Source organism: Stenella coeruleoalba, assembly GCF_951394435.1.
Source record: "Stenella coeruleoalba genome assembly, chromosome: 16".
Classification (NCBI taxonomy): domain Eukaryota; kingdom Metazoa; phylum Chordata; class Mammalia; order Artiodactyla; family Delphinidae; genus Stenella; species Stenella coeruleoalba.
Window position 1 is genome coordinate 37,891,401 of NC_137162.1, and position 22,263 is coordinate 37,913,663.

General features: G+C 36.5%; 1 long non-coding RNA gene across 2 annotated transcripts; it reads right to left on the reverse strand.

The window, feature by feature from the left end:
* Positions 1–847: 847 nt before the first annotated feature.
* On the reverse strand, positions 848–22,185 carry LOC307175022. 2 transcript variants are annotated; one of them, XR_013824230.1, is made up of 5 exons: positions 21,963–22,185; positions 21,453–21,588; positions 18,051–18,145; positions 17,399–17,494; positions 848–962 (listed from the first exon to the last, which is right to left on the reverse strand). It is a non-coding gene; the product is annotated as an uncharacterized lncRNA (long non-coding RNA). The 2 variants fall into 2 exon arrangements; XR_013824231.1 differs by lacking the exon at positions 848–962 and having other exon boundaries at positions 8,234–17,494.
* Positions 22,186–22,263: the final 78 nt, after the last annotated feature.

Sequence of the window (22,263 nt, forward strand, 5' to 3'; positions counted from 1 at the left end):
AATGTGTGAACCTGTCTCTTTCTGGAAATAAGTAAAATTCACTTATGATATATAATTTTTTAAAGCCCTATTGATTTCTTTTTTATCTTTAATAGTTACAACATTTTAAAGCATTGATAAATTATGAACTAAAAATAATTAATGATAATTAAGAATAATTTAACACTTAGAAGTATTATGGCCAAAGGAATTTAACATAATTTAATTTAAATTTATGTATAAAATTTGTTACAGAGAAGTATGATAGAGTGATCATTAAAGATATTCACACATAATGTATATTACGTTCAGATAAAAATCTGTGGCAGGAGTGGAAAGAAAATTCAAGTGCAAAGAGAAAATGAAGTGATGTAAAATTTCCCACTATAAGAGAAGCACCTGTTCATGTTGCTAATGTTTTGATGGATAATGATGAATATATCAAATCACTATGGCATTTATATTCCATTAGATACATTTATTAATTCTACTTTTAAACGTTAATGTTTACATTACAAGGAAATTATTTCCTTTGTAACTACCTAAACTCATAATGAAAAGTTTCATTCCAATTCTAAAATGTGTAAGGAAGAAAAGTTTGTCCAAATTGTTTGTGGGATAAGCTAGCAAAATAGTTTAAAAATTCCTTACTCTAGAAAAACTTTCATACGTGTGCATAAGAAAACATGTAGGGATTTTCATGGCAATATTATTTGAAATAGCAAAAAGTTAGGAAGAACCTAAAAAAATATCCATCAATATGGATAAATAAAATGTGATGTTTTCAGATGATAGAATTATTATACACTAGGTTAAAAGGAAGAAATTAGATAAATTTATCAACATGGAAATATCTCAAGATTTACCTGATCCTCAGAATTACAGTAGGCTCATCTTTCTCTCATTTCCTGTCCTCACAACAGTGAAGCCATTCCAGGAAGCAGGAAGTCCACAGGATATGTGGTATCACCCAAACCTTGGTCCTGAAGCAGAGAACTTTGAATGGGTGTGTAACATGATCATATCATAGTTATTATCATGAAGGCTCCACAGTTTTCTGAGGCATTTTAATGACTACCCCTTGTGGGAGTGGAGGGGAGATTAAAACAGCCAAAGAACCAATTAGAAGGAAAAGAATTTCTTCATCATCTTTTTGAAATTTCTACTTGCCTGGAAAGAGGAAGTAAGTTATTTATTTATTCATTTATTTATTTATTTAGGATGGATAGAGGGAATATTAGTGATCTAGCAAATATCCAAAGGTGAGATAAGTAGAAAGCACCTCTTAGCAAGAAATTAATTCTATGGTGATAAAATCATAGTTCAGGAGTTCATTTCTGTAGGAAAGCAAAATCCATAAGGCGCAGGAATGACAATTAAGTTCCTTGTCTATATGTATAAACTTCATCCTTCTCCTTCTGTTTAGAGAAATCTACTAAAATATTTGAATATTTCAAAAATTAAATCCTATTTTCTCACTAACCCCAAGGTAAAATTAGTGATAACATGAAATGAGGACATAATAAGAGTAATAATGATAATTACTATCAATATTTTATTATAACTAACATTTGTTGATAACATTTAGAAATGTATAGGGTCATTAAAGGGCACATGTAAAGTCTTAAGAAGCCCCCTGGCATGTTTACATTTTCTCTCCTAGGTCTCTGCAAATATGTTTTTATAAGGACAGCCTGGGGTAAGCACTTTGATACAAATAATAATGAATATTTATTGACTACATATTACTACTAAATGGTCTACAGGCAGATCTACAGAAATACATCTCATGTTTTTCTTATAATTTGACTCTATATGATTTGATACTGCTTCTGTATCACAAGTATTGAAATCATTCCTCTCCTGAAATAACTGAGGCTTTATTATCATTTCTGCAATTCTCCACCCCCAGGAATTTTCTCCCTAAGGTTTCCAGTATTCTGTAAGTACTATCTCAGCAGACCCATTCCATCAGTTCACCAGACATGCCTATACAGAACCAAACCTCCAGAGTGAAGCAGCCTTCATACAAGTACCTCTACCAAAGGAGAGACAAAGGGAGAAAAGAAATGTTATCAGATTGATTGTAATCATTAATCCTTATACTGTATATATGAAAGGAAGATGCAGGATTGTAGTTTTGGACATAAAATTAAACTGGATGGCTATCCACTGGTAAATATATCCAACATTTTGCTGCATTTAATACTTTCTTGTTACTCCATTCTCTCTGGAGCACAAACTGAAGCATTTCTTGAGTCAGACACCCTTGGTGTTAGTTTACAGGAAACACTTAATCTGAGTCACTTTTTGCTTCTTTATACACCATTCCCCACTGCCTTACCCTGAAAGGTGAGGTACTTTACTATGTATACTGAAATCATAAATTCCTTGAGAGGCTATTTAGCATAGAGGCTAGAAGCACCATTTCTGGAGCCAGACTGTCTGCTTTCAAATATTGCTCTGCCACTTAACAGTTGTGAGATCTTTGGCGAGTTACATAATCTCTTGTATCCCTTGTCTGTAAAATGGGGATAATAATAGTACCTACCTCACAGGGTTGTTACGAGGACTGGGTGAGGATATATATATTATATTACCTAGAACAAGTCTGGCACATAGTAAACACTATATAAGTGCTCGTTGTTAGCTGGTTTTATTGAGTGCAGATACTATATCTTACTCAGTTGTATTCTCCTTATTGCCACCTCTGACACCTTGCATATTATTTGAGATACGGTAAACTTTCAGTAAAATGCCGAATGAATGGCTAATAGCTAACAACAAGTGCAAGATGGGAGATGATAAGAAAACAAGGATTCCCCTGGTCCTTCAAGATGTCCCCAATAAACAGTCATTTTATGTCTTTTATTGTTATAATCTTACGTCATATCAATGTTTCAGTTAAGAGTTTAAATAAGCCACATTTGCCTCTGAGTCAAAGTATGGTAATGAAATAGTCCAATCACAGTGACCTGCCACATTTTTTAAGTCACATGTCCAATATTATGACATAAGCAAGAATGCATTCAATCTCCTTTTCCACCCATTCAAAATTCCCTGTGAGGGCCAGGTTCAGGAGATGTCACCTCCTCCATAGACTAGATAGCTTCCTGAATAATGTCTCCTACAAACTAGAAGGATGATAGTTCCAGCTGAACTATACAAAGAGCAAACTAGCAACGGGCTTCCCAAGAACCAGCCTCATTCACAGTTGTCAGAAGGTACAGTACCTCTAGACTCTCTAGTTTAAACCCTGCCAACTCCTAACTACATCTCAGTCTTTGCTTCAGTGTAGCTAGTCCCACTTCCCATTAAGTTTCTTGGAGGTTAAAAAATAATTCTTTGTACAAAGGTGTAAACCTCTGTACTTCTCACAATGCCTAGCACAGTTTTTTTACATATCAGATAGACAGTAAGTATTTATAAACTCAATGACTAAAAGACTGCATACTGTTTCAAATATATACTTAAACATACAAATATATCTTATCAACTGAATATAACATAATCCTCAGATAATAATATCCATATATTTTGTTACCATGTCATGTTATATAAACTTTTCTTTCTATACTTTGGTGTAGGATATTATCTGCAAAGACTTTAATCTCTATTTCCATTTTTTGTTTCCTAGAGGGAACATCAACAGAGCAAATGTCAGACTTAGTTAATAATCTGTGCCCTGAAGGGGAAAAAAAGGTCTATGAGGCCTTTTTGATCATAAAGCAAACATAGTAATGTACCTTTTCCTCAGCTGCAGCATAAATAACCAAAATTTCCGGGAATGTGGACTCCTACTTTTATGCAGGAGGCTAACTTTTCTCTTTCAAACAAGTTCTGATGAAATTATCATTTTCTAACATTTCTCTCTGAATGTCTCTAAGATGGAAGTGGCCAAATCACAACTGAGTTTGATTTCACAAATTATCCTTACCAACTCTGGAACAATGTAGTGCTTTATTAAAACTCCAGTGTGAGAAGGGAAAACTACAGTATTCTTATTCTAGAATAAGTAATAACCTTTTTATTTTCAAGTGACCCAAGCAGAGTTAAGCTATGTCTTCTGGCCAACAGTGGCAGAGCTAAAGCACAGCCCTGGGGAGGACAACATGGAAGGGCAGAAGAGGAATGGGAATGGAACAAGAGTACAAGGAAAAGATGGGGGGATGAAGGTGGATAATGGAAAGGTGCTCCCTTCAAGGATCAGCTTCTTTAAACCCTGCTCTACTGATTAACCAAGTTCACAGATGGAAAAAAAATTGTGAAGAAAGGAAAAAGACAAGGGAACAGATAAGATGGAAAAGATCAGTGGGGGACAAAAAGAAAAGAAAGAAGTCCATCTGGTGGAGAGCAATAGAGCATAACATGAAATTGCCTTAGGTACCAAAGCTCACTGATCTATTCTAGAGTCTTCAGCCCACTTGAGACAGTAACCTAGTTCTAGCCTAGTTCCACTCCAATTATGAGGCCTTGTCCTTCTTTTATGATGGGTAAGAATTATTAGTGTTTTGTTATTTTCTTATATGAATTTATTTAAAACTATTATCTGCAAAAGATAAGCAAACTCCTTTACCTTCCTTCTACTCAATTATATATATTTATTCAGCACTACTCTCATTTCTCATTCTTTCCCACACTGTAAGTGAAAGAAATGAACTTTTGGCTTCTAACCATATGTCTTTGAAGTAAGCTTCTCAAAGACATAAAAATTGGCCCAAACAGGACCTAGGTCACTTAGCCTTGAGATTATTTATAGTGAAACATTAGGCAAATTTAGTCAAGGAGACCAGGGACCAAATAATCAAGCAGTATACTAATCCAAAACATAGGCATATCAAAATTATCAAAATACATATTTGAGGTGTGTTATAACTAAACAATAAAAACTTAGTTGGCTCTCTAGAGCTACTAGTCTAGTTTTGGGAGAAGCCCTCCAGTTCTGGCTTAAAGAGCAGGAAAAGCATTTCCTAATGCTCAGAAAGACTAGGAGAAATCTGCCATTTTTTGTTCTTGTCTCTGTTCTCTAGTGCCCCAGGCCCCAGGAAATCCTGCCAGCCCAGCAGTGGCAATGACTACAATGGGCACCAAAATCTCTGAGAGAGGGGAACCTTCCTCTAAGGAGAAGCTGTGATCTCAGGAGAATGGGCAGAATGCCGGTTGCTTTTTTTTCTGTCCATCTACTGACTGGCCCTGGACATGGCACAGTCCCAGCGAGTAGTATGCAGCAGCGCAGGATCACTGAAGCACTAGCTTTCTGGCTGTAAGGCTAAAAGAGGAAGTCTAGGAAGCCAGAAAGTACCAGAGATCATGGAGACGGAGGAGCTCAGGAAAGTAACAAAGTTGATTATAAACACCTAGGCTCACCTTCAAGCTGCACAAGGGTGGATCTGATCCTAAACAGCATACCAAAGACTTTGAAGGATATACCACTGCACATGTCCCAGACTGATCACTGAGCGCGGCACACATAGTAGATAGATCTGAACAGTACCGCAAATATTCTGAAAACAAAATTGACGTTGAAACTAGAACCTACAGGAGTTTGGTTGAAATTTGTGGCCTAAATACAACCAGCTCTATTGCCTGCTAAAACAAAAAATATCAATATTCTCCATAGGATTTAAACAAAAGCCAGAGTCTTATATTATTTTTTTAATAGAATTTCTAGAAGTTGAATTTTTGTTTAAAGCTCATTTGGCCAAAAAGTTTGCTTTTATGTTGCCCATATTTTATTTTATTTATTTTTTAACATCTTCATTGGAATATAATTGCTTTACAATGGTGTGTTAGTTTCTGCTGTATAACAAAGTGAGTCAGCTATACGTATACATATATCCCCATATCCCCTCCCTCTTGTGTCTCCCTCCCTCCCTCCCTATCCCACCCCTCTAGGTGGTCACAAAGCACAGAGCTGATCTCCCTTTGCTATGCGGCTGCTTCCTACTAGCTATCTATTTTACATTTGGCAGTGTATATATGTCCATGCCACTCTGTCACTTCGTTCCAGCTTACCCTTCCCCCTCCCTGTGTCCTCAAATCCATTCTCTATATCTGCATCTTTATTCCTGTCCTGCCCCTACGTTCTTCAGAACCTTCTTCATTTTTTTTAGATTCCATACCATACATATGTGTTAGCATACGGTATTTGTTTTTCTCTTTCTGACTTACTTCACTCTGTATGACAGACTCTAGGTCCATCCGCCTCACTACAAATAACTCAATTTCATTTCTTTTTATGGCTGAGTAATATTCCATTGTATATATGTGCCACATCTTCTTTATCCATTCATCTGTCGATGGACACTTAAGTTGCTTCTATGCCCTGGCTATTGTAAATCATTCTGCAATGAACAGTGTGGCACATGCAGAGTCTTATAACATTTTAAATGTCTGGGATATAATTAAAAATTATTCAGCATACAAAATAACAAGGAAAATCTAAACTCACATGGGAAAAGACAATTCAGGGGCCAACACTGAGATGACATAGATGCTGAAATTAGCTAACAAAAGCTTTAAAGCAGTTATTATAAAAGCATACCAGGAAGCAAGAGAAAGGAATGCAAAGAAATAGAAGATATGAAGAACTAAACTGAAATTGTAGGACTGAAAAATACAATAACTAAAATAAAGAACTCATTGGATAGACTCAATCATAGAATGGAGATGACAGGGGAAACAGTCAGTGAATTTGAAGATAACAGAAATTATTCAATCTGAACAATGAGAAAAAAATAGGGGGTGGGAAAAAAATGAACAGCACCTCAGAGACTAGTGGGATGAAACCAAAAGATCTAATATTTGTCATTGGAGGTCCAGACGAAGAGGAGAAAAAATACAATGCAGTAAAAAATATTTGAAAAAAATGACTGAAAAGTTCCCAAATTTGGCGAAAAACATAAACTTACCGGTTCAAGAAAGCTCAGTGAACCCTAGACAGGATAAACCCAAAGAAATCCATGCCCAAGTACATCAAAATCAAACTGCTGAAAATTGAAGGCAAAAAAAAAAAAATCTTGAAAGTAGCTACAAAAAAATGACGAATTACTTACAGGGGAACAACAATTTCAAATGATTGCAAATTTCTTATCAGAAACCATGGAGGGTAGAATTAAGTGGAACAACTTGAGGTGCTAGGGGAATAAAAACAACAACCTCCTCAACCCAGAATTCTAAATCCAGCAAAAATTCCTTCATGAATGAAGTTCAAATAAACACATTCTCAGAGAAGGAAAACAAAGAGAATTCATTGCCAGCAGACTTGCTCTAAAGAATTACTAAAGGAATATCTTTAGACAGAAGGGAAAGTATAGCAGAAGGAAACTTGGAACATCAGGAATAGAAATGTTAAATCTCTAGGTAAATATAATAGACTATTCTTGATTTCCAGTGTATATTTTCAATGTTTGCAAATGCAATACACAACTACAACATAAAGAAGAGAGTGTAAAGGGATATAAACGATTCAAAGATTTCTACATCCACTTGAAGTGGTAAAATATATTGATTCTAAGCAAACTGTGGATAATTATTTATATTTTAATCCCAAGAATAATCATTAACATTTCTTTTACAAAGACATATAGTCGGGCGTCCCTGGTGGCACAGTGGTTGAGAGTCCGCCTGCTGATGCAGGGGACGCGGGTTCGTGCCCCGGTCCAGGAGGATCCCGCATGCCGCGGAGCGGCTGGGCCCGTGAGCCATGGCCGCTGAGCCTGCGCGTCCAGAGCCTGTGCTCTGCAACGGGAGAGGCCATAGCAGTGAGAGGCCCGCGTACAGAAAAAAAAAAAAAAAAAAAGACATATAGTCAAAACCACAATAGATAAAATTGAATACAGTTGACCCTTGAACAACAGGAGTTTGAACTGCATGGGTTCACTTATACGCAGATTTTTTACAATAGTGAATGCTATAATATTACATAATCTGCAGATGCGGAACTGCAGATATGGAGGAACTGTGTATACAGAGGGTCGGCTATAAGTTACATGAAGATTTTCAACTGCATGAAGGGGCAGCATCCCTAACCTTCACGTTGTTTACGGGTCAACTGTACTAAAAAATGTTCAACTACCTCAAAATAAGGCTGGAAAGGGAAAACAGAGAAATGAAAGAAAAAAAAGGAAACCAAGAGAAAAATAAAATGGCTGATCTATATCCAAATATATCAATAATTACATTAAATGGAAATGGTCTAAATATACCAGTTAAACATACAGATTGGTAGAATGGATACAAAGAACATGACCCAGCTATGTATTGTCAACAAAAAACAATTAAAATATATTGATATGGGTATGTTAAAAATAAAGGGGTGAAAGAATATATGACATGTGAACACTAATCAAAACCAAGTGGGAGAAGCTATATTAATATCAGACAAAGTAGATTTCAGAGCAGAGAAAATTACCAGAGCTTAATAAGGACATCACAAAATGCATGAATTATATAGCACAGGGAACTCTATTCAATACTCTGTAATGGCCTATATGGGAAAAGAATCTAAAAATAGAGTGGATATATGTATATGTATAACAGATTCACTATGCTGTACAGCAGAAGCTAACACAACATTGTAAATCAACTATACTCCAAGAAAAATTATTTAAAAAAAAACACATGAATTAAAAACTGATAGAACTGAAAGGAGAAACAGACAAATCCACAATTGTATTTGGAAACTTCAACACTCCTCTCTCAGCAATGGATAGAACTTGTAAACAAAATCAGCAAGGATATAGAAGAAATGAAAAATACCACCAACCCAAGTGAGCCCAACAGATATTTATTGATTAGTCCACTCAACACTAGGCAAAATACATATTATTTTAAATGAACATGGAACATTCACCAAGACAGACAATATCTGGATCATAATACCAGCCTAAAAAAATGTGAAAGAATTGAAATCATACACAGTATGCTCTCTAATCATAATAGGGTTATATTAGATTTCAGTAATGGAAAATAAAGAAAATCTCCAAACATTTGTAAACAACACACTTCTAAATAATCTGTGGGTCAAAGAGGAAATCAAAAGGGAAATGTAAAAATATTTTTAATTAACTAGAAATGAAAGTACAACATAGCAAAAATTGTGGGAGTCAGCTAAACCAAAGAGGGAAATTTATAGCATTAATTGCTTATATAAAAAAAGAAAAAAGGTCTCAAATCACTGATCTTTTTTAAAAAAGCAAATAAAGCAGAAGGAAGGAAATAAAGCTAAGAGCAGAAATGAATGAAAATGAAAACAAAATAGAGAAAAATCCATAAAATAAAAAACTGATTCTTTGAGATCAATGAAATCCATAAAACTCAATGAAATTCATAAACAAAAGACACAAACTATCAATATCAGGAATGAAAAAGGATATCACCACAGACCCTAGAGACATTACAAGGATAAGGGAATACATGCATAAATATGACAACCAAGGTGAAATAGACTAATTCCTTGACAACAAACTACGAAAACTCATCAAAGAGAAAATAGATAACCTGAAGAATCCTGTAACTACAGAGAAATTGAATTCATAGTTAAAAGGCTTTCAAAAAAATTTTCCTGGCCTAAAGGTAGAATTCTATTAAACATTTAAAGATGAAATGATACTACACAAACTCTTCCAGAAAATAGAAGAGGAGGAAACACTTCCCAACTCATTTTTATAAAACCAGCATTACTCTGATACCAAATACTGTACAAAAGACAGTACAGGGGAAAAAACTATAGATTAATATCTCTCATAAACATTGATATGAAAGTCAAACACACTGAGCACACTGAGTCCAGAAGTATTTTTTTAAATTATATACTACAAACAAGTAGCACTTATCCTGAAAAGGCAAGGCTGCTTCAATATTTGAAAACTCAGTCAGTGTAATCCACTATATTAGTAGACTAAAGAAGAAAAACTATGTACATAATCATATCAACTGATACAGAAATAGCATTGGAAAAAATTCAACATCCATTCAAGATTTTTAAAATTCTCAGCTTACTGAGATAGAAGGGAACTTCTTCACCTTATGTACAAAAAGCCAACATCTAATGTCACACTTAGTGGTAAAATACTGAATGCTTTCCCCCTAAGATCAGGAACAAGGCAAGGATGTCCTCTCTCACTGCTGTTATTTGACATTATACTAGAATTCTTAACCAGTATAGTAAGGCAAGAATAAGAGATAAAGGCATACAGATTGAAAAGGAAGAAATTAAAATGTTCTTATTTGCAGATGACATGATTGAAACCAAAAGAAGTGACCAAAAATCAACAAAACCCAAAAAACTCCTAGAACTGAGTTAAGTACAGTCACAGGATATAAGTTAAAAACACAACAATAATTATATACCTGTATACCAGCAGTGAACAATTGAAACTGATATTTTAAAAACAATACCATTTACAATAGCTCCAAAAATATTGAAATATCTAAGAATAAATTTAACAAAACATTGACAGAACAGTATCTATATGCTGAAAACTAGAAAACATAAATGAAAGAAATCAAGGACCTAAATAAATGGAAAGACACAGCATGTTTAGGGACAGGAAGACTCAACTCCCCAATTTGATGTACAGATTTAACTCAATTTCATGAACTATCCCAGCAGAATTTTTCGAGATATAGGCAAGCTGATTCTAAAATTCATATAGAAATTCAAAGGCACTATAAAAACCAAAATAAGTTTGAAGAAAAAGAATAAAGTTGGAGAAATCATATTACCAGATTTTTAAGTTGTACTATAAAGCTAGATTAACTAAGACAGTGTGATACTGGTGAAGGGACAGTCACTTAGATCAGTGGAATAGACAGCCCAGAAACAGATCCATGCTCATATCCATGCAGATATAGCCAACTGATTTTTGACAAAGGCCCAAAAGATTGTCTTTTCAATAAATGATATTGGACCAATTGGACATTCATATACTTAAAACTGAACCTCAACCTTAATCTCACATTTTGTACAAAAATTAACTCAAAATGTGTCATAGATCTAAATGTAAAATATAAAACTTTTAGAAGAAACCTTTAGAGAAAATCTTCATAACCTGGGGTTAAGCAAAGAGTTCTTATACATGATACCAAAAACATGATCCATAAAAGAAAAAATGATAAGCTGGACTTAACATTTAAAACTTTATAAAAGACACTGTAAAAGAATAAAAAGATAAGTTACACACCAGAAGAAAATATCTGCAAATCACATACTGACAAAGGCCTTATATCTAGAATATATATATTTGAAGAGCCTGTGTTGATACTCATGCCCTGTTCCCAAATTTGTTAAAATTTAGAAAAATTGTTACATGGATTGTTAGGGCTCCTTAAAAGCAAGAAAAACATGACAAATTAACACTGCTGGATTTACAACCTACTTTATAAAAGCATTATTAGAGGATATCTTTTGAGTGCTATGGATCTTTTGAGGCTCTCGAACTTCAAATATATATTTGAAGAATTCTCAAAACTCAACAGTAAGAAAACAAACAACCCAATTTAAAAATGAGCAAAAGACTCGAACAAACATTTCACTGAAGTGGATAAATAGATGGCAAATAAGCTGTTAAAAAAGATATTAATATTGTTGATCATTAGGGAAATGTCAATTAAAATAATGAGATACCTATTACAATACCTAAAATAAAAAATACTGATAATAACAAGTTCTGGTGAGGATACAAAACAAATCGAATGCTCATACATTCTCATGGAAATGCAAAATGGTATAGCCATTGGGGAAAACCGTTTGGCAGTCTCTCAAAAAGTTGAAAATACTCTTATCATATGACCTAGCAATCCTACTCCTGGGTATTTACTTTAAGGAAATGAAAACTTCTGTTCACACAAAAACCTACACACAAATGTTTAGAGCAGCTCTATTCACAATTACCAAAAACTGGAAACAACTGAAACGTCCTTCAACAAATGAATGGACAAACTGTGGTACATCTCTACAATGGAATACTACTCAGCAATGAAAATGAATGAACTACTGGCATATGCAAATCTCAGATGAATCTCAAAGGCATGTTAAGTAAGAGAAGCCAGTCTCAGAAAGTTGTATACCGTAGGATTTAATTTATATATGACATTCTCATAAAGATAAAACTACAGTGATGGAGATTAGATCCATGGTTGCCAAGGGTTGAGGAGGTAAGTACAAAGGGGTAATACAAGGGAGTTTCTTAGGATAATGGAACTGTTATATATCTTGACTGTGGTTATATGAATCTATCGTATTAAATTCATAGAACTGTACACACATGCAGGTACGCACACACAATCAACTTTACTATATGTTAATTTAAAAATAAAACTATAATATGACATACTGCTGTCTTAACATTTGAAAACAATTTTTATCAGAAAAAGTACATATGAGAAAAAAAAATCAGAGGCATTCATCAATTCCTTCTCAATTATATAGTTGAAATATAAAATGAACCATCAGAAGCCTAGTCCTGCTTAGAAGGAAGCTAGATATTGCTTCTAGTCAACATTTTACATTCTCATAAATCAAATCCATAGCACTCAAAAGATATTCTCTAATAATGCTTTTATAAAGTAGGTTGTAAATCCAGCAGTGTTAATTTGTCATGTTTTTCTTGCTTTTAAGGAGCCCTAACAATCCATGTAACAATTTTTCTAAATTTTAACAAATTTGGGAACAGGGCATGAGTATGAACACAGGCTCTCAAACTAAACATGCTGGTTCAAATTCTAACTCTGCTACTTACTAGCTATTTGCCCTGGATAAATTACTTAATCTCTCTGTGCCTCAGTTTCCTTATCTGAAGATAATAATACTAACCACATAGGGTTATTATGACTGAGAATTAAATGAGTTAATATATGACAAGCACTTAGGACAGTGCTTGGCACATATTAAATACCGTATCGGTGTTTGTTAAATAAAGTGCACTACGTTCTTGTCCATTTATAACTATATGATCTTACAGGTATGCCACATTATATATGATTTAATACTCAAATTATATTTGTATGACTCAAATGGAATTTTACCAGTTTATTAATTAATATGAAAAAGATTTAATTGTAAGGTTCTGCACTTAAGTCTCTCCCTCAAAACTGTGACAGGTACAGTATGCAGGACTCAAGCTTTGACTACAGCTCTAGTACAAAAGACAAACAGGCTTTAATTAATAGCAAATTCAATAGGTATTAAAAGGGTGGGTTTCAGGAAAAGGAAGCTAGTTTGATCCTAAACTGTGTTGATAAATCTCTAGTATCCACACTGGTCACACCACTCTTAAAGCATATATACTGTTCTAGATTACATGCTTAATTGATTTACACACTTAATCTGTGCAGCCCCAACGGCAAGAATCAGAACCATAGAAAAAGTTCTAGGGGAAAAGATTTAGGCTCAGTAAAAGGAAGAACTAACACTGAAGAGTTCTCCAAACATGAGATGGGCTACCTGAACAGTTGGTGAATTCCATGTCACTGGGAATGTTCAAGTAAGCTTAATGACCAGTTGGTGGGACATTGATGATCACAACAGCCACAATCATTTACTAAATGCTTATTATGTCTGTCCCAGGTCCTTTACATACATTATCTTCAATCCTTTCACCAACTCCATAATGTAGTCACTATCCCCATTTTATAGGTGAGAAAACCAAGGCTCAGAGAGGTTAAATAAATTACCCCAAACACACAGCTACTAAGTTGCAAAGCTGTGATTTGATCCAGGTCCTCTAATTCCATAGCACACATTCTACAGTTCCACACTGCCTTTGGTTGAACATTCACTGACTTTAATATTCCTTTCAATCCTGAGAGAGCATGATTCCTTGAAATTATATCTTTCTAGATATATATATCTAGACCTTCCCTATTTCTATAACACTGGAGGTCTTTATCAAGGTAAAAGATGCATCTTACCTGTGTTAATGTTGGTTTGTTACTTCTATGAGAGAGATGTGTTCCAAATTAACATACCTCCCAGTATGTCAAAAGACAATGAAATTAACAATCAATTGGACTATGCAAAACAGGTGTGGAGCATCTTACTCCTGAATTTACTTCCTAGAGGATGAGATTTTATTTAAAAAAGAGGAAAATGTTTTTTCTCTTAATAAAAGTACAAATGAACACACAAGCAGAGATAAATCTATGTCCTTACCTCTCCACCCTTCCTCTTTGGCTAGCTCTCAATTAAAATATGATTCATGAGAATCTATGTGAGTGTTTTCACTATTTGTTATAGTAATCTCTCACTAACTGGGGGTAGTGATGGTTACATTCCAGAAAAGTGCCATGTTAGATAAAACCCTCATTGGCAAGTTCGATAGGGAATTCTCAAGAGAATAAAACAATAAAGTTAGTTATAAAGCAGAAAAGAATCTTTTCCCTAGGTTGTTCACGAGTTCATATTCTGAAAGTCACGCTCTTCTGCGGAAGATGGAATTTATATTAACCACACTTCTTTTTTTAAAGTTCTTGATATAGCCCTTACTGATATTTAATGCTTTGGTTTCAAGGAACTAAACTCAACCATACATACATACATAGAGATCACAGATTGTAAAATTTAAGCATACAAATACAAAACCACATTGTGACAAAACTATGACAGGCAAAATGGTAGCTGACAAGGTAGTACAGTACACAAGTCTTGTTAGAAATTGTTATAATTTCTTAATATGTTAAAGTATACTCTGAAACCTAGAGTTCAAATTTAGCATTCATTTGTTGGATTCTAAAGGGGAGAAAATTTAAACAAAAGTTCTCCCACATACAGGTCAGAATGAACGAATCTCAGAATCACGGAATTATGAAGTTGGTAGAACTATTTCAATTTCAGAGGCAGAAACCCAGAAAGGCTACCTAACATGAGACAGGTCACAGAGCTGTCATCGAGGACTGTCATAATTTAGCATTTTTCAAGTACTGTATTCAATAATCTACATCTTGCAAGCTTCAAACTATTTTGACAGAGGCTGTTTGTTTGTTGTTCACCTGTCTGACACTCTGTACTTGGAAATGCTTTACTGTGTTGGGCACAGAAATGGAATTTGGGGATGATCATTAAAATGGAATGTCACAGACCCCCACCTTCCTATGGAATGAGGAGGAAATGCTGTCCCTCTGCAGAGATTTTTTAGTTGTCTTCTGTTTGGGGGCTGTGAATGTGTATTCATGTGCTAGAAATCCTTATGATTCTCTCAGCAGAAGACATATAATTATTTACTCTCCCCCCCCCCCAAAAAAAACAATCACTTATTTCATGGTTTTTTTTTTTTGTGTTTTTTTTGCGGTATGCGGGCCTCTCACTGCTGTGGCCTCTCCCGTTGCGGAGCACAGGCTCTGGACGCGCAGGCTCAGCGGCCATGGCTCACGGGCCCAGCTGCTCCGCAGCATGTGGGATCCTCCCAGACCGGGGCACGAACCCGTGTCCTCTGCATCGGCAGGCAGACTCTCAACCACTGCGCCACCGGGGAAGCCCTTCATGGGTTTTTACCATTCATTTAAACTGTTTCTCTGTTTACTTCCAAGAGTCCCAAGGAAGTGGTCAGGGGAGGCTCCTTGAATACTAGTCTGTGAGGACAACATGATAATAAACTATGGCAAGCCAGTTTATCTAGCATAAGTAGTATTGAATGACGGATGGACTGGAGTGTGGAAGGTGGAACACTGCCCAGTCAGAGGTTCAAGAATATCTAGACAGAATTCTAACGCTGCTTTCAGTTGGTTAAAGAATCATTATAGCATCTCTTCAGCTTTTTGCAAAACACCAAAGGGGAAGAAAACACTGTTAGGGAGTCGACCTCTTTGTCTCCTTTCCTTTACTGTCCCTTTTTCTGATCTCTCGTTTACCTGGGAATTCAGAAAATATAAAGAAATGGGTGTGGGGCATGTCTCTGGCTCTAAGCCTCATATGGGCATTCAGAGCTCTCAGAATGGTTCTGGCATTTAAACTTAATAAGCAGCAGGCTAGAAAGGAGAAAGGTTTGTGGAACTCTACCAGGGATACTATTCTGAAGTTGAATGGGACTTTGAGCACTGCTAACTTAGTATACTTGATTTGTTTCCTGCACTTCTCTAACTCAAGTTACATGCAGACTTTGCTTTTTTTTTTCGTTACCCCTTTGTTTTGTTTTTCTGTTTCCAGAAACACTGGCAATAAACAGGTGGGGAGGGCAAATTTAACAGTAGCTTGCTAGTACACTACTGTTGGGTCTCTCTAAGATAAAACAAGGTCTAGCAGACATTTCATCCCTAAACATCTAAAATTAGCAAGTTTTGCCCTTGCCTTTGCCTTTGGAAGCCATGCACTCAGTCTCTATACAGGATATTCCATTTCTTTTGCTCAGTAGAACTCCCTCAATTTTAGGAGCATTTCCACGAGTTGCACATAGTAAATATTTTTTTAAAAACATGTTATGTTCAAAGGAATTAAATATTGTATGAAGAATAGCAGCTCTGATGTTATGATAGTCCTCAAGGGTTACAAAAAGGTTGTATTTTGCAAAGAAATGATAAGACATGCAAAGGATTGACCTCTAAAATCTCAAATCTGGTTCAGCATCTCACTTTCATCCGTTGAACTAATTTCTTTCTTCTGTGCAAAAGTCACTCGGCAATCTAAGTAAGGAAGTTTTCCCAAAACAAATAATGAATGGAGATGAAAGGTAGGTTAAACCTCTACCTTAAAAAAAATCAATAGCTCTATGAAGATTTGCATTTTCACAAGACATTTGAGTCTTCAGAACTCCATGAGAGCAAGAACTGTAAGCTCAATAAATGGCTGTTATTAGACAGAATGGGAACGACAGCCAATATTAATGATGGTCTTCAGTGAACTGAGAAATATCCAGATAGTCATTTTCATGGATTGACCAATATTTTAAACTTATTTGTCTGGGGGGGGGGTCACAAGGATGGAATCTTACAGGTTTTATATAACTATCATTAATGGTTTATAGAACACTAATCAGTAAGACTCACTCAGAGGAGTGTATTAAAACCGAGAATGAGAGAACTAAGAGTTCAAAAAGACAGAGGTATAGCCTCTTCACAAGTCAGAGAAGATAAACATTCCCAGACAAGATGCCACAGTTGACAACTTGAGAGATGAAGTCCTCATGCAAACACTAAGGAGATATGAAGGAATCTTTGTCCATACAGGGCTTCTGGAAATGACAGAATATCACTTCATAGTATAATGAAAATAACATCTGAGGTATTACAATGGCATGTTTATTGAGCACTTGCTAAGTGCCAGGCACAGAGCTCAGCACTTGCCATGCACTGTCTCATTTAATTCTCAGTGCAACTCCATGGTGTGAGTACCGCTTTTGTCCCTGTATTAAAGGTGAGGAACTTGAGGCTTATAGAGCTTAATAACTTGCCCAAAGTCACAGAGCTAGTAAATAACAGATCTTACATCTAAAGCCAAGTCTGTTGGGTTGCAATGTCCATGTTCTTAAACCTTATGGATACCTAATGGGACTGGTCTCTGGTGGACACATCAGGAACAGACCTGTCATGACAGGACAATAATATAATATGGTCAGTAAAATGGTTTGATTGCACATGTCCTTATCTTTGGACCATTTGCCTTTCTTTCCTCTTTTTCCCTCCCTGGTCACCATAAATCTATTAGAATGGTGCCTGAAAAGCTTCATTCAATATGTCAGATTGGTGGGGGGGAATCAGTTAATTAAAACATTTGTTAAGCCCCTCCTATGTCCTAGGCATCCTCTTTTTTCAAGAACTGCACATCTGATAAGAGAATACAGAAACTTAAATCCCAATTATAATTCTGTGAGATGAGTACTATGCCAGTGCTATGGACACAAATTTTTGTCCTTAGAAAATAAAACATCTTGAATTCTTCTTGTCCATTTTAGTTTCACTTATGCTACAAGGTTACGAGTTATTCTGGCTAATAGAGAAAAGGGGGTGGGGGAAGTTTCATGCAATCTTAACTTTTAAAATGTTAAGCACAAGCTTAACAAAAAGTATTATTTTCCAAATACTTTCAAGGGCATTTTCCTAGAATCAGGTAAATGAGAGCAAGCAAATGACCTACTTACGGCAAAAAATGCTCCAGGTCATAAAGGATGGGAAGCCAAGTGCATCCTGGAAACCACAGCATCTGGTCTTGTTTTATGCTTCATCTATCAATCTGCTGTTACAGGAATTGAGAATTAATGTTTCAACTACTGTTTCTTCTATTTTGACTGATGAATTAATATCTTTGTTATTCTTACCCAATCTCTCCCAACTCCTCTCCCATTAAAAAAAAAAAAAATCATATGGAAGGGCATTTAGGAAGGGCCCAAACAAATCCTAGGGAGCTTACTCTTTCATTTATGCCTTAAAGCTCTTGCTAATGTAAGGTTACAGTAAGGTTAGACATCTTCCCAAGCAATTCCCTGGTTTGATCCATCCTGACTTTCCACAGATAGTATCACCTGAACAGTCTATTTTCAGTACTGTATTAAAGCTAAACAACAAAATATTGCAGATGTAAAAGAAATATCTAAGTTCTAGGAAATGTTTCTTGGTAGCATAAACTGTAAAAAATATACAACTGGCAGTAGTGCTTGAGAAAAAGGATTATGAAGCAATGTAAGACTGTTTGTGGATTAGTGCTACCCTGATAATATGAGAAAATTACATATACACTAATTTCTATATATACTCATTTTAAATTATGTACAAAGTTTAAAAACATAAAAGCATGAAAAGTAGATTTACAACAATATGTTCTTTGAACTTTTCTATTGAGTCTTTTTAGCTTTTGTGCTTTTTATAGAATGAAGCTATCAATTCATCTTTCCACTCCTTCCAATCTGTTGAAATTTTAATTTTCCATTATTTTTGCCTTGATTCCATCTTACTCTTTCTGCTGGAGCTTCAAGCACCTGATCTTAGCCTTTCTCAGTGCTTTCATGGCTTTAGATACAGCTTCATATTCTTGCTTTTCTTTCCCCACCCATTCTATTATTTAACTTATCAAAATAATACGATTATTTTTTTCCAATGAAATATTTTTAAAAGAACCAAGGTTACCAAGTGACTCTTATACTGGCGAAATTACTGCTATATAATTTTATCTATTTGTTGAAGTTCTGCTCTTTCTAAATCACTGTCAAGTGAATCATTCTCATGCGCAATGAAAAGGGTCAGGTTTACCATGTGTATTTATCCAAAGATTTCAGATTTGTTTTTCCTTCCAAAGACATTTTATTCTGAATCTTGTCATGAGGCTTCCTTGCCTTGATTTCTTGATGTATCCCAGCTGGCTTAGTGGTTCAGCTAACCAGATAGGCTTTTGGGGCTGGGGCAGAAAAGATTTTTACAAAAATACATCTAAAATTATCACTGACTAGGGCAGAGTTTGTCAAAGTGTGGTCCCAAACTACCTATATCCAAATCATCTCAGATGCTTATTCAAAATGCAAATACCTGGGCCAAAACCTAGAGCAGTTAAATGGGAGCCTTTAATGCTGGGACCTGGGAACCTGCATTTTGCCAAATTGTCCAAGTGAATAGACTCACAGTGAAATTCTACAGCTCCTAATCTAAGGCATCCTTTCCCCTTCAAGGGTCCAGTGCAATAATTGACCTTGGCTACAGAGCAAACTTATCACACCTCCACCCAACTAACAAAAACAAAGGAAAATTCACTTCGCTGAGGAGAGAACTGCCATTAACTGCCTTAAGAGGCATTAGTTTAAAAACAAACAAAAACTTTCTACAGTAAATACAACTATTTTTAATATCTTGATTCTGACATCACGGAGGGAAGGCTCAGAAGGTCTACCAAAAAATCTGTTGTAATAATTTCCTGATTAATATTACACATAATGAATTATTTATTGAGCCCCTACTGTGGGCCAAATATGGTGTTTTGTGCTGCCAGGGATTATATAAAGCTATCCTGGGATGAAAAGCATATGTTCACTCAGCTCTATTCTGGAAGAATCTAGCTGATTTAGTGATTGCTGGAAATGAATGTGCATGGTATATGGGAAGGCAGTCATTTGATGTCTTAGGGCCCAGACATAGGAGGCTTCCTAAGGATTTGCTAAATGAAAATTAGGTCCAAAAAGTATAGATGTAGGTACTCAGTTTATAGCCAAACCACTGGAAAAGGAATGAGCAGCAATATTTATTTGGGGGCATGTAGACTCTTTATGGTCAGCCTTGATTACTTTATCCACAATTTCCTTTCCTGTGCAATCATACCACAGATATTAAGCAGATGAATTGAGTCTAGATGCAACCATACTGAGAGCTCCACCTGATTCTAGAGTTCATTTAGGATGTCCCTAGTAGGGTGACCAACTACTCATGGCTTGCCTGAGACATTCCCTGTATTAGCATTTGAAGTCCTATGTCCTAGAAATCCCCTTAATGTCAGACAAACTGGGTAGGTTGGTTATCCTGGCCCTTAGAGAAAAGCAGGTGAGGCTCTAAGTTGACCCAGTTTCACTCAGTGGATGATGGAAATCCATTACCATCTTGAGTTTCTCAGCTCATTTTCCTTACCAGGGTATGATTATCCTCACGAGCCACAAAACCTAAAGTTCTTTCCTTCAATAACCTCTACCTTTTAGCTCTGTCAAGGCATAGTCCCACGAGCATCCCAAGCAATGACTCAAGATTGAGGATAATCACTGGCACCCAGTGGAGAGTCTCTTCTAAGACTGCTGAACACATGGCTTGTGTTTACTTCTAAATATTATCCTGGTCTCATAATCATTCTGAGATGAAAAATCAGACTAGCACTCCCAAACCTAGCTTCATATCAGTTTTTTTAGAATTTATGTTATGGTTGTAGACACACAAAAATAGACAAAAAGGCATGCATGCAAAACAAGAACCACTTACCGTATTAGATTCCATTCTGATTCTTGTCAATAAACCCAATCACAGTTTTTAAACATTCGTGCATTCCTGTCATCCCATCCTTATCCTTTAAAGCCTTAAGATTTTGTCATTTCATGCTCTTACCTCTTTCACCTAGATTTTAAAATTTAACTGCTATCAGTTTACTATTTCAAAGAGAGAATGTAAAGTGTAGGATTTGAATCAGATCTAGGTCCCAATGAAATTTTGCCACGTCTTAGGTGCATGAACTTAAAAAAGTTTATCGCTCTAAGCTTTAAAATTTGCTCATCTATAAGTAATAAATAAAGAGAAAATAATGGCTATTTTAGAGGATTGGGTTTTTTGAGGAATTCAGGTTATGGATGTGAAGCCCAAAGAAGCATATTGCCTGACACCAAGTAGACATTCAGTAAACTGTAGCTATTATCATCATTACAGTTATTACAAGCTTGTAACAAGGGTAGCATTCACTACATTCAACAATCAGGCTGCAGAATTTTAGCCATAAAGGATGATGCCTAAAGCAGAGAGGCACAAACTGCCTTCCCGAGGAGCGTAGTAAGAGGAACTGTCCCATTACTTCATAGTCTCACCACCTCTGTCTGAAGGAAGCGATGCTTCTTATATCTGGGGGGCAATGTCTAATGTCGTCTCGCCCCTGACAGCCTGTGCTCAGGAGGCGCTGGCTTTCAGATTTGCGCCCTGGGGACCTCTGGTGCCTCATCTCTCATTCTGCAAAGGGAAGAAAGGGGTAAAAGAAAAAGGGAAGTCACCGAAGTGCAAAACCTGTTACCAGATGCCCTCTTTTGTCCCTACTACCAAGCCTGCCCGGGTAGGCTGCAGAATCGTTCCGCAGAAAGATTTTCAGGCGCCACCCCCAGGTGTTCGTCGGAGCAGACAAGGGAGAGGAGGGTGAGCTCACCCTAAAAACTGAAAGACAGATGGTGAGGGGTGGGGGGTTGGCCATGCGCGTCAGAGATTTGGCTAAACGACAGAACAGCAGCGTGCGGGTTTGCAGCCGGGGTTGGAGGGGCGGGCGAAGGGCGTAGGTAAGGATCAAGCAGAAGAGAAGGAAGAACTTCTACTGCGGGGAACACAGAACACACTTTGCACTCTCACGAAGGCTCCCGGGTTTGTCAGTGTTGCGACAGGAGCCCGCGAGCAGGGCTCGGACTTTATGTGACAAGCGCCTGCCCCAATTCCATCTCCGAGACTCAGCTAAACTCAGAGGCTCCGCCCAGCAGATAGCAGGTTAGGAATCTGGAGCGTGACCTCGCTCCCGCCGAGTACCCCCGCACCACTTCGAAAACCCGTAAACGCGCCCCTCCAGGCCTTCGGCCGCGGTGGCGCATGCTCCTTGAGAGGGGGCGGGCCGCGACTCCCCCCGGAAGCGTTCTTTCCCAGGCG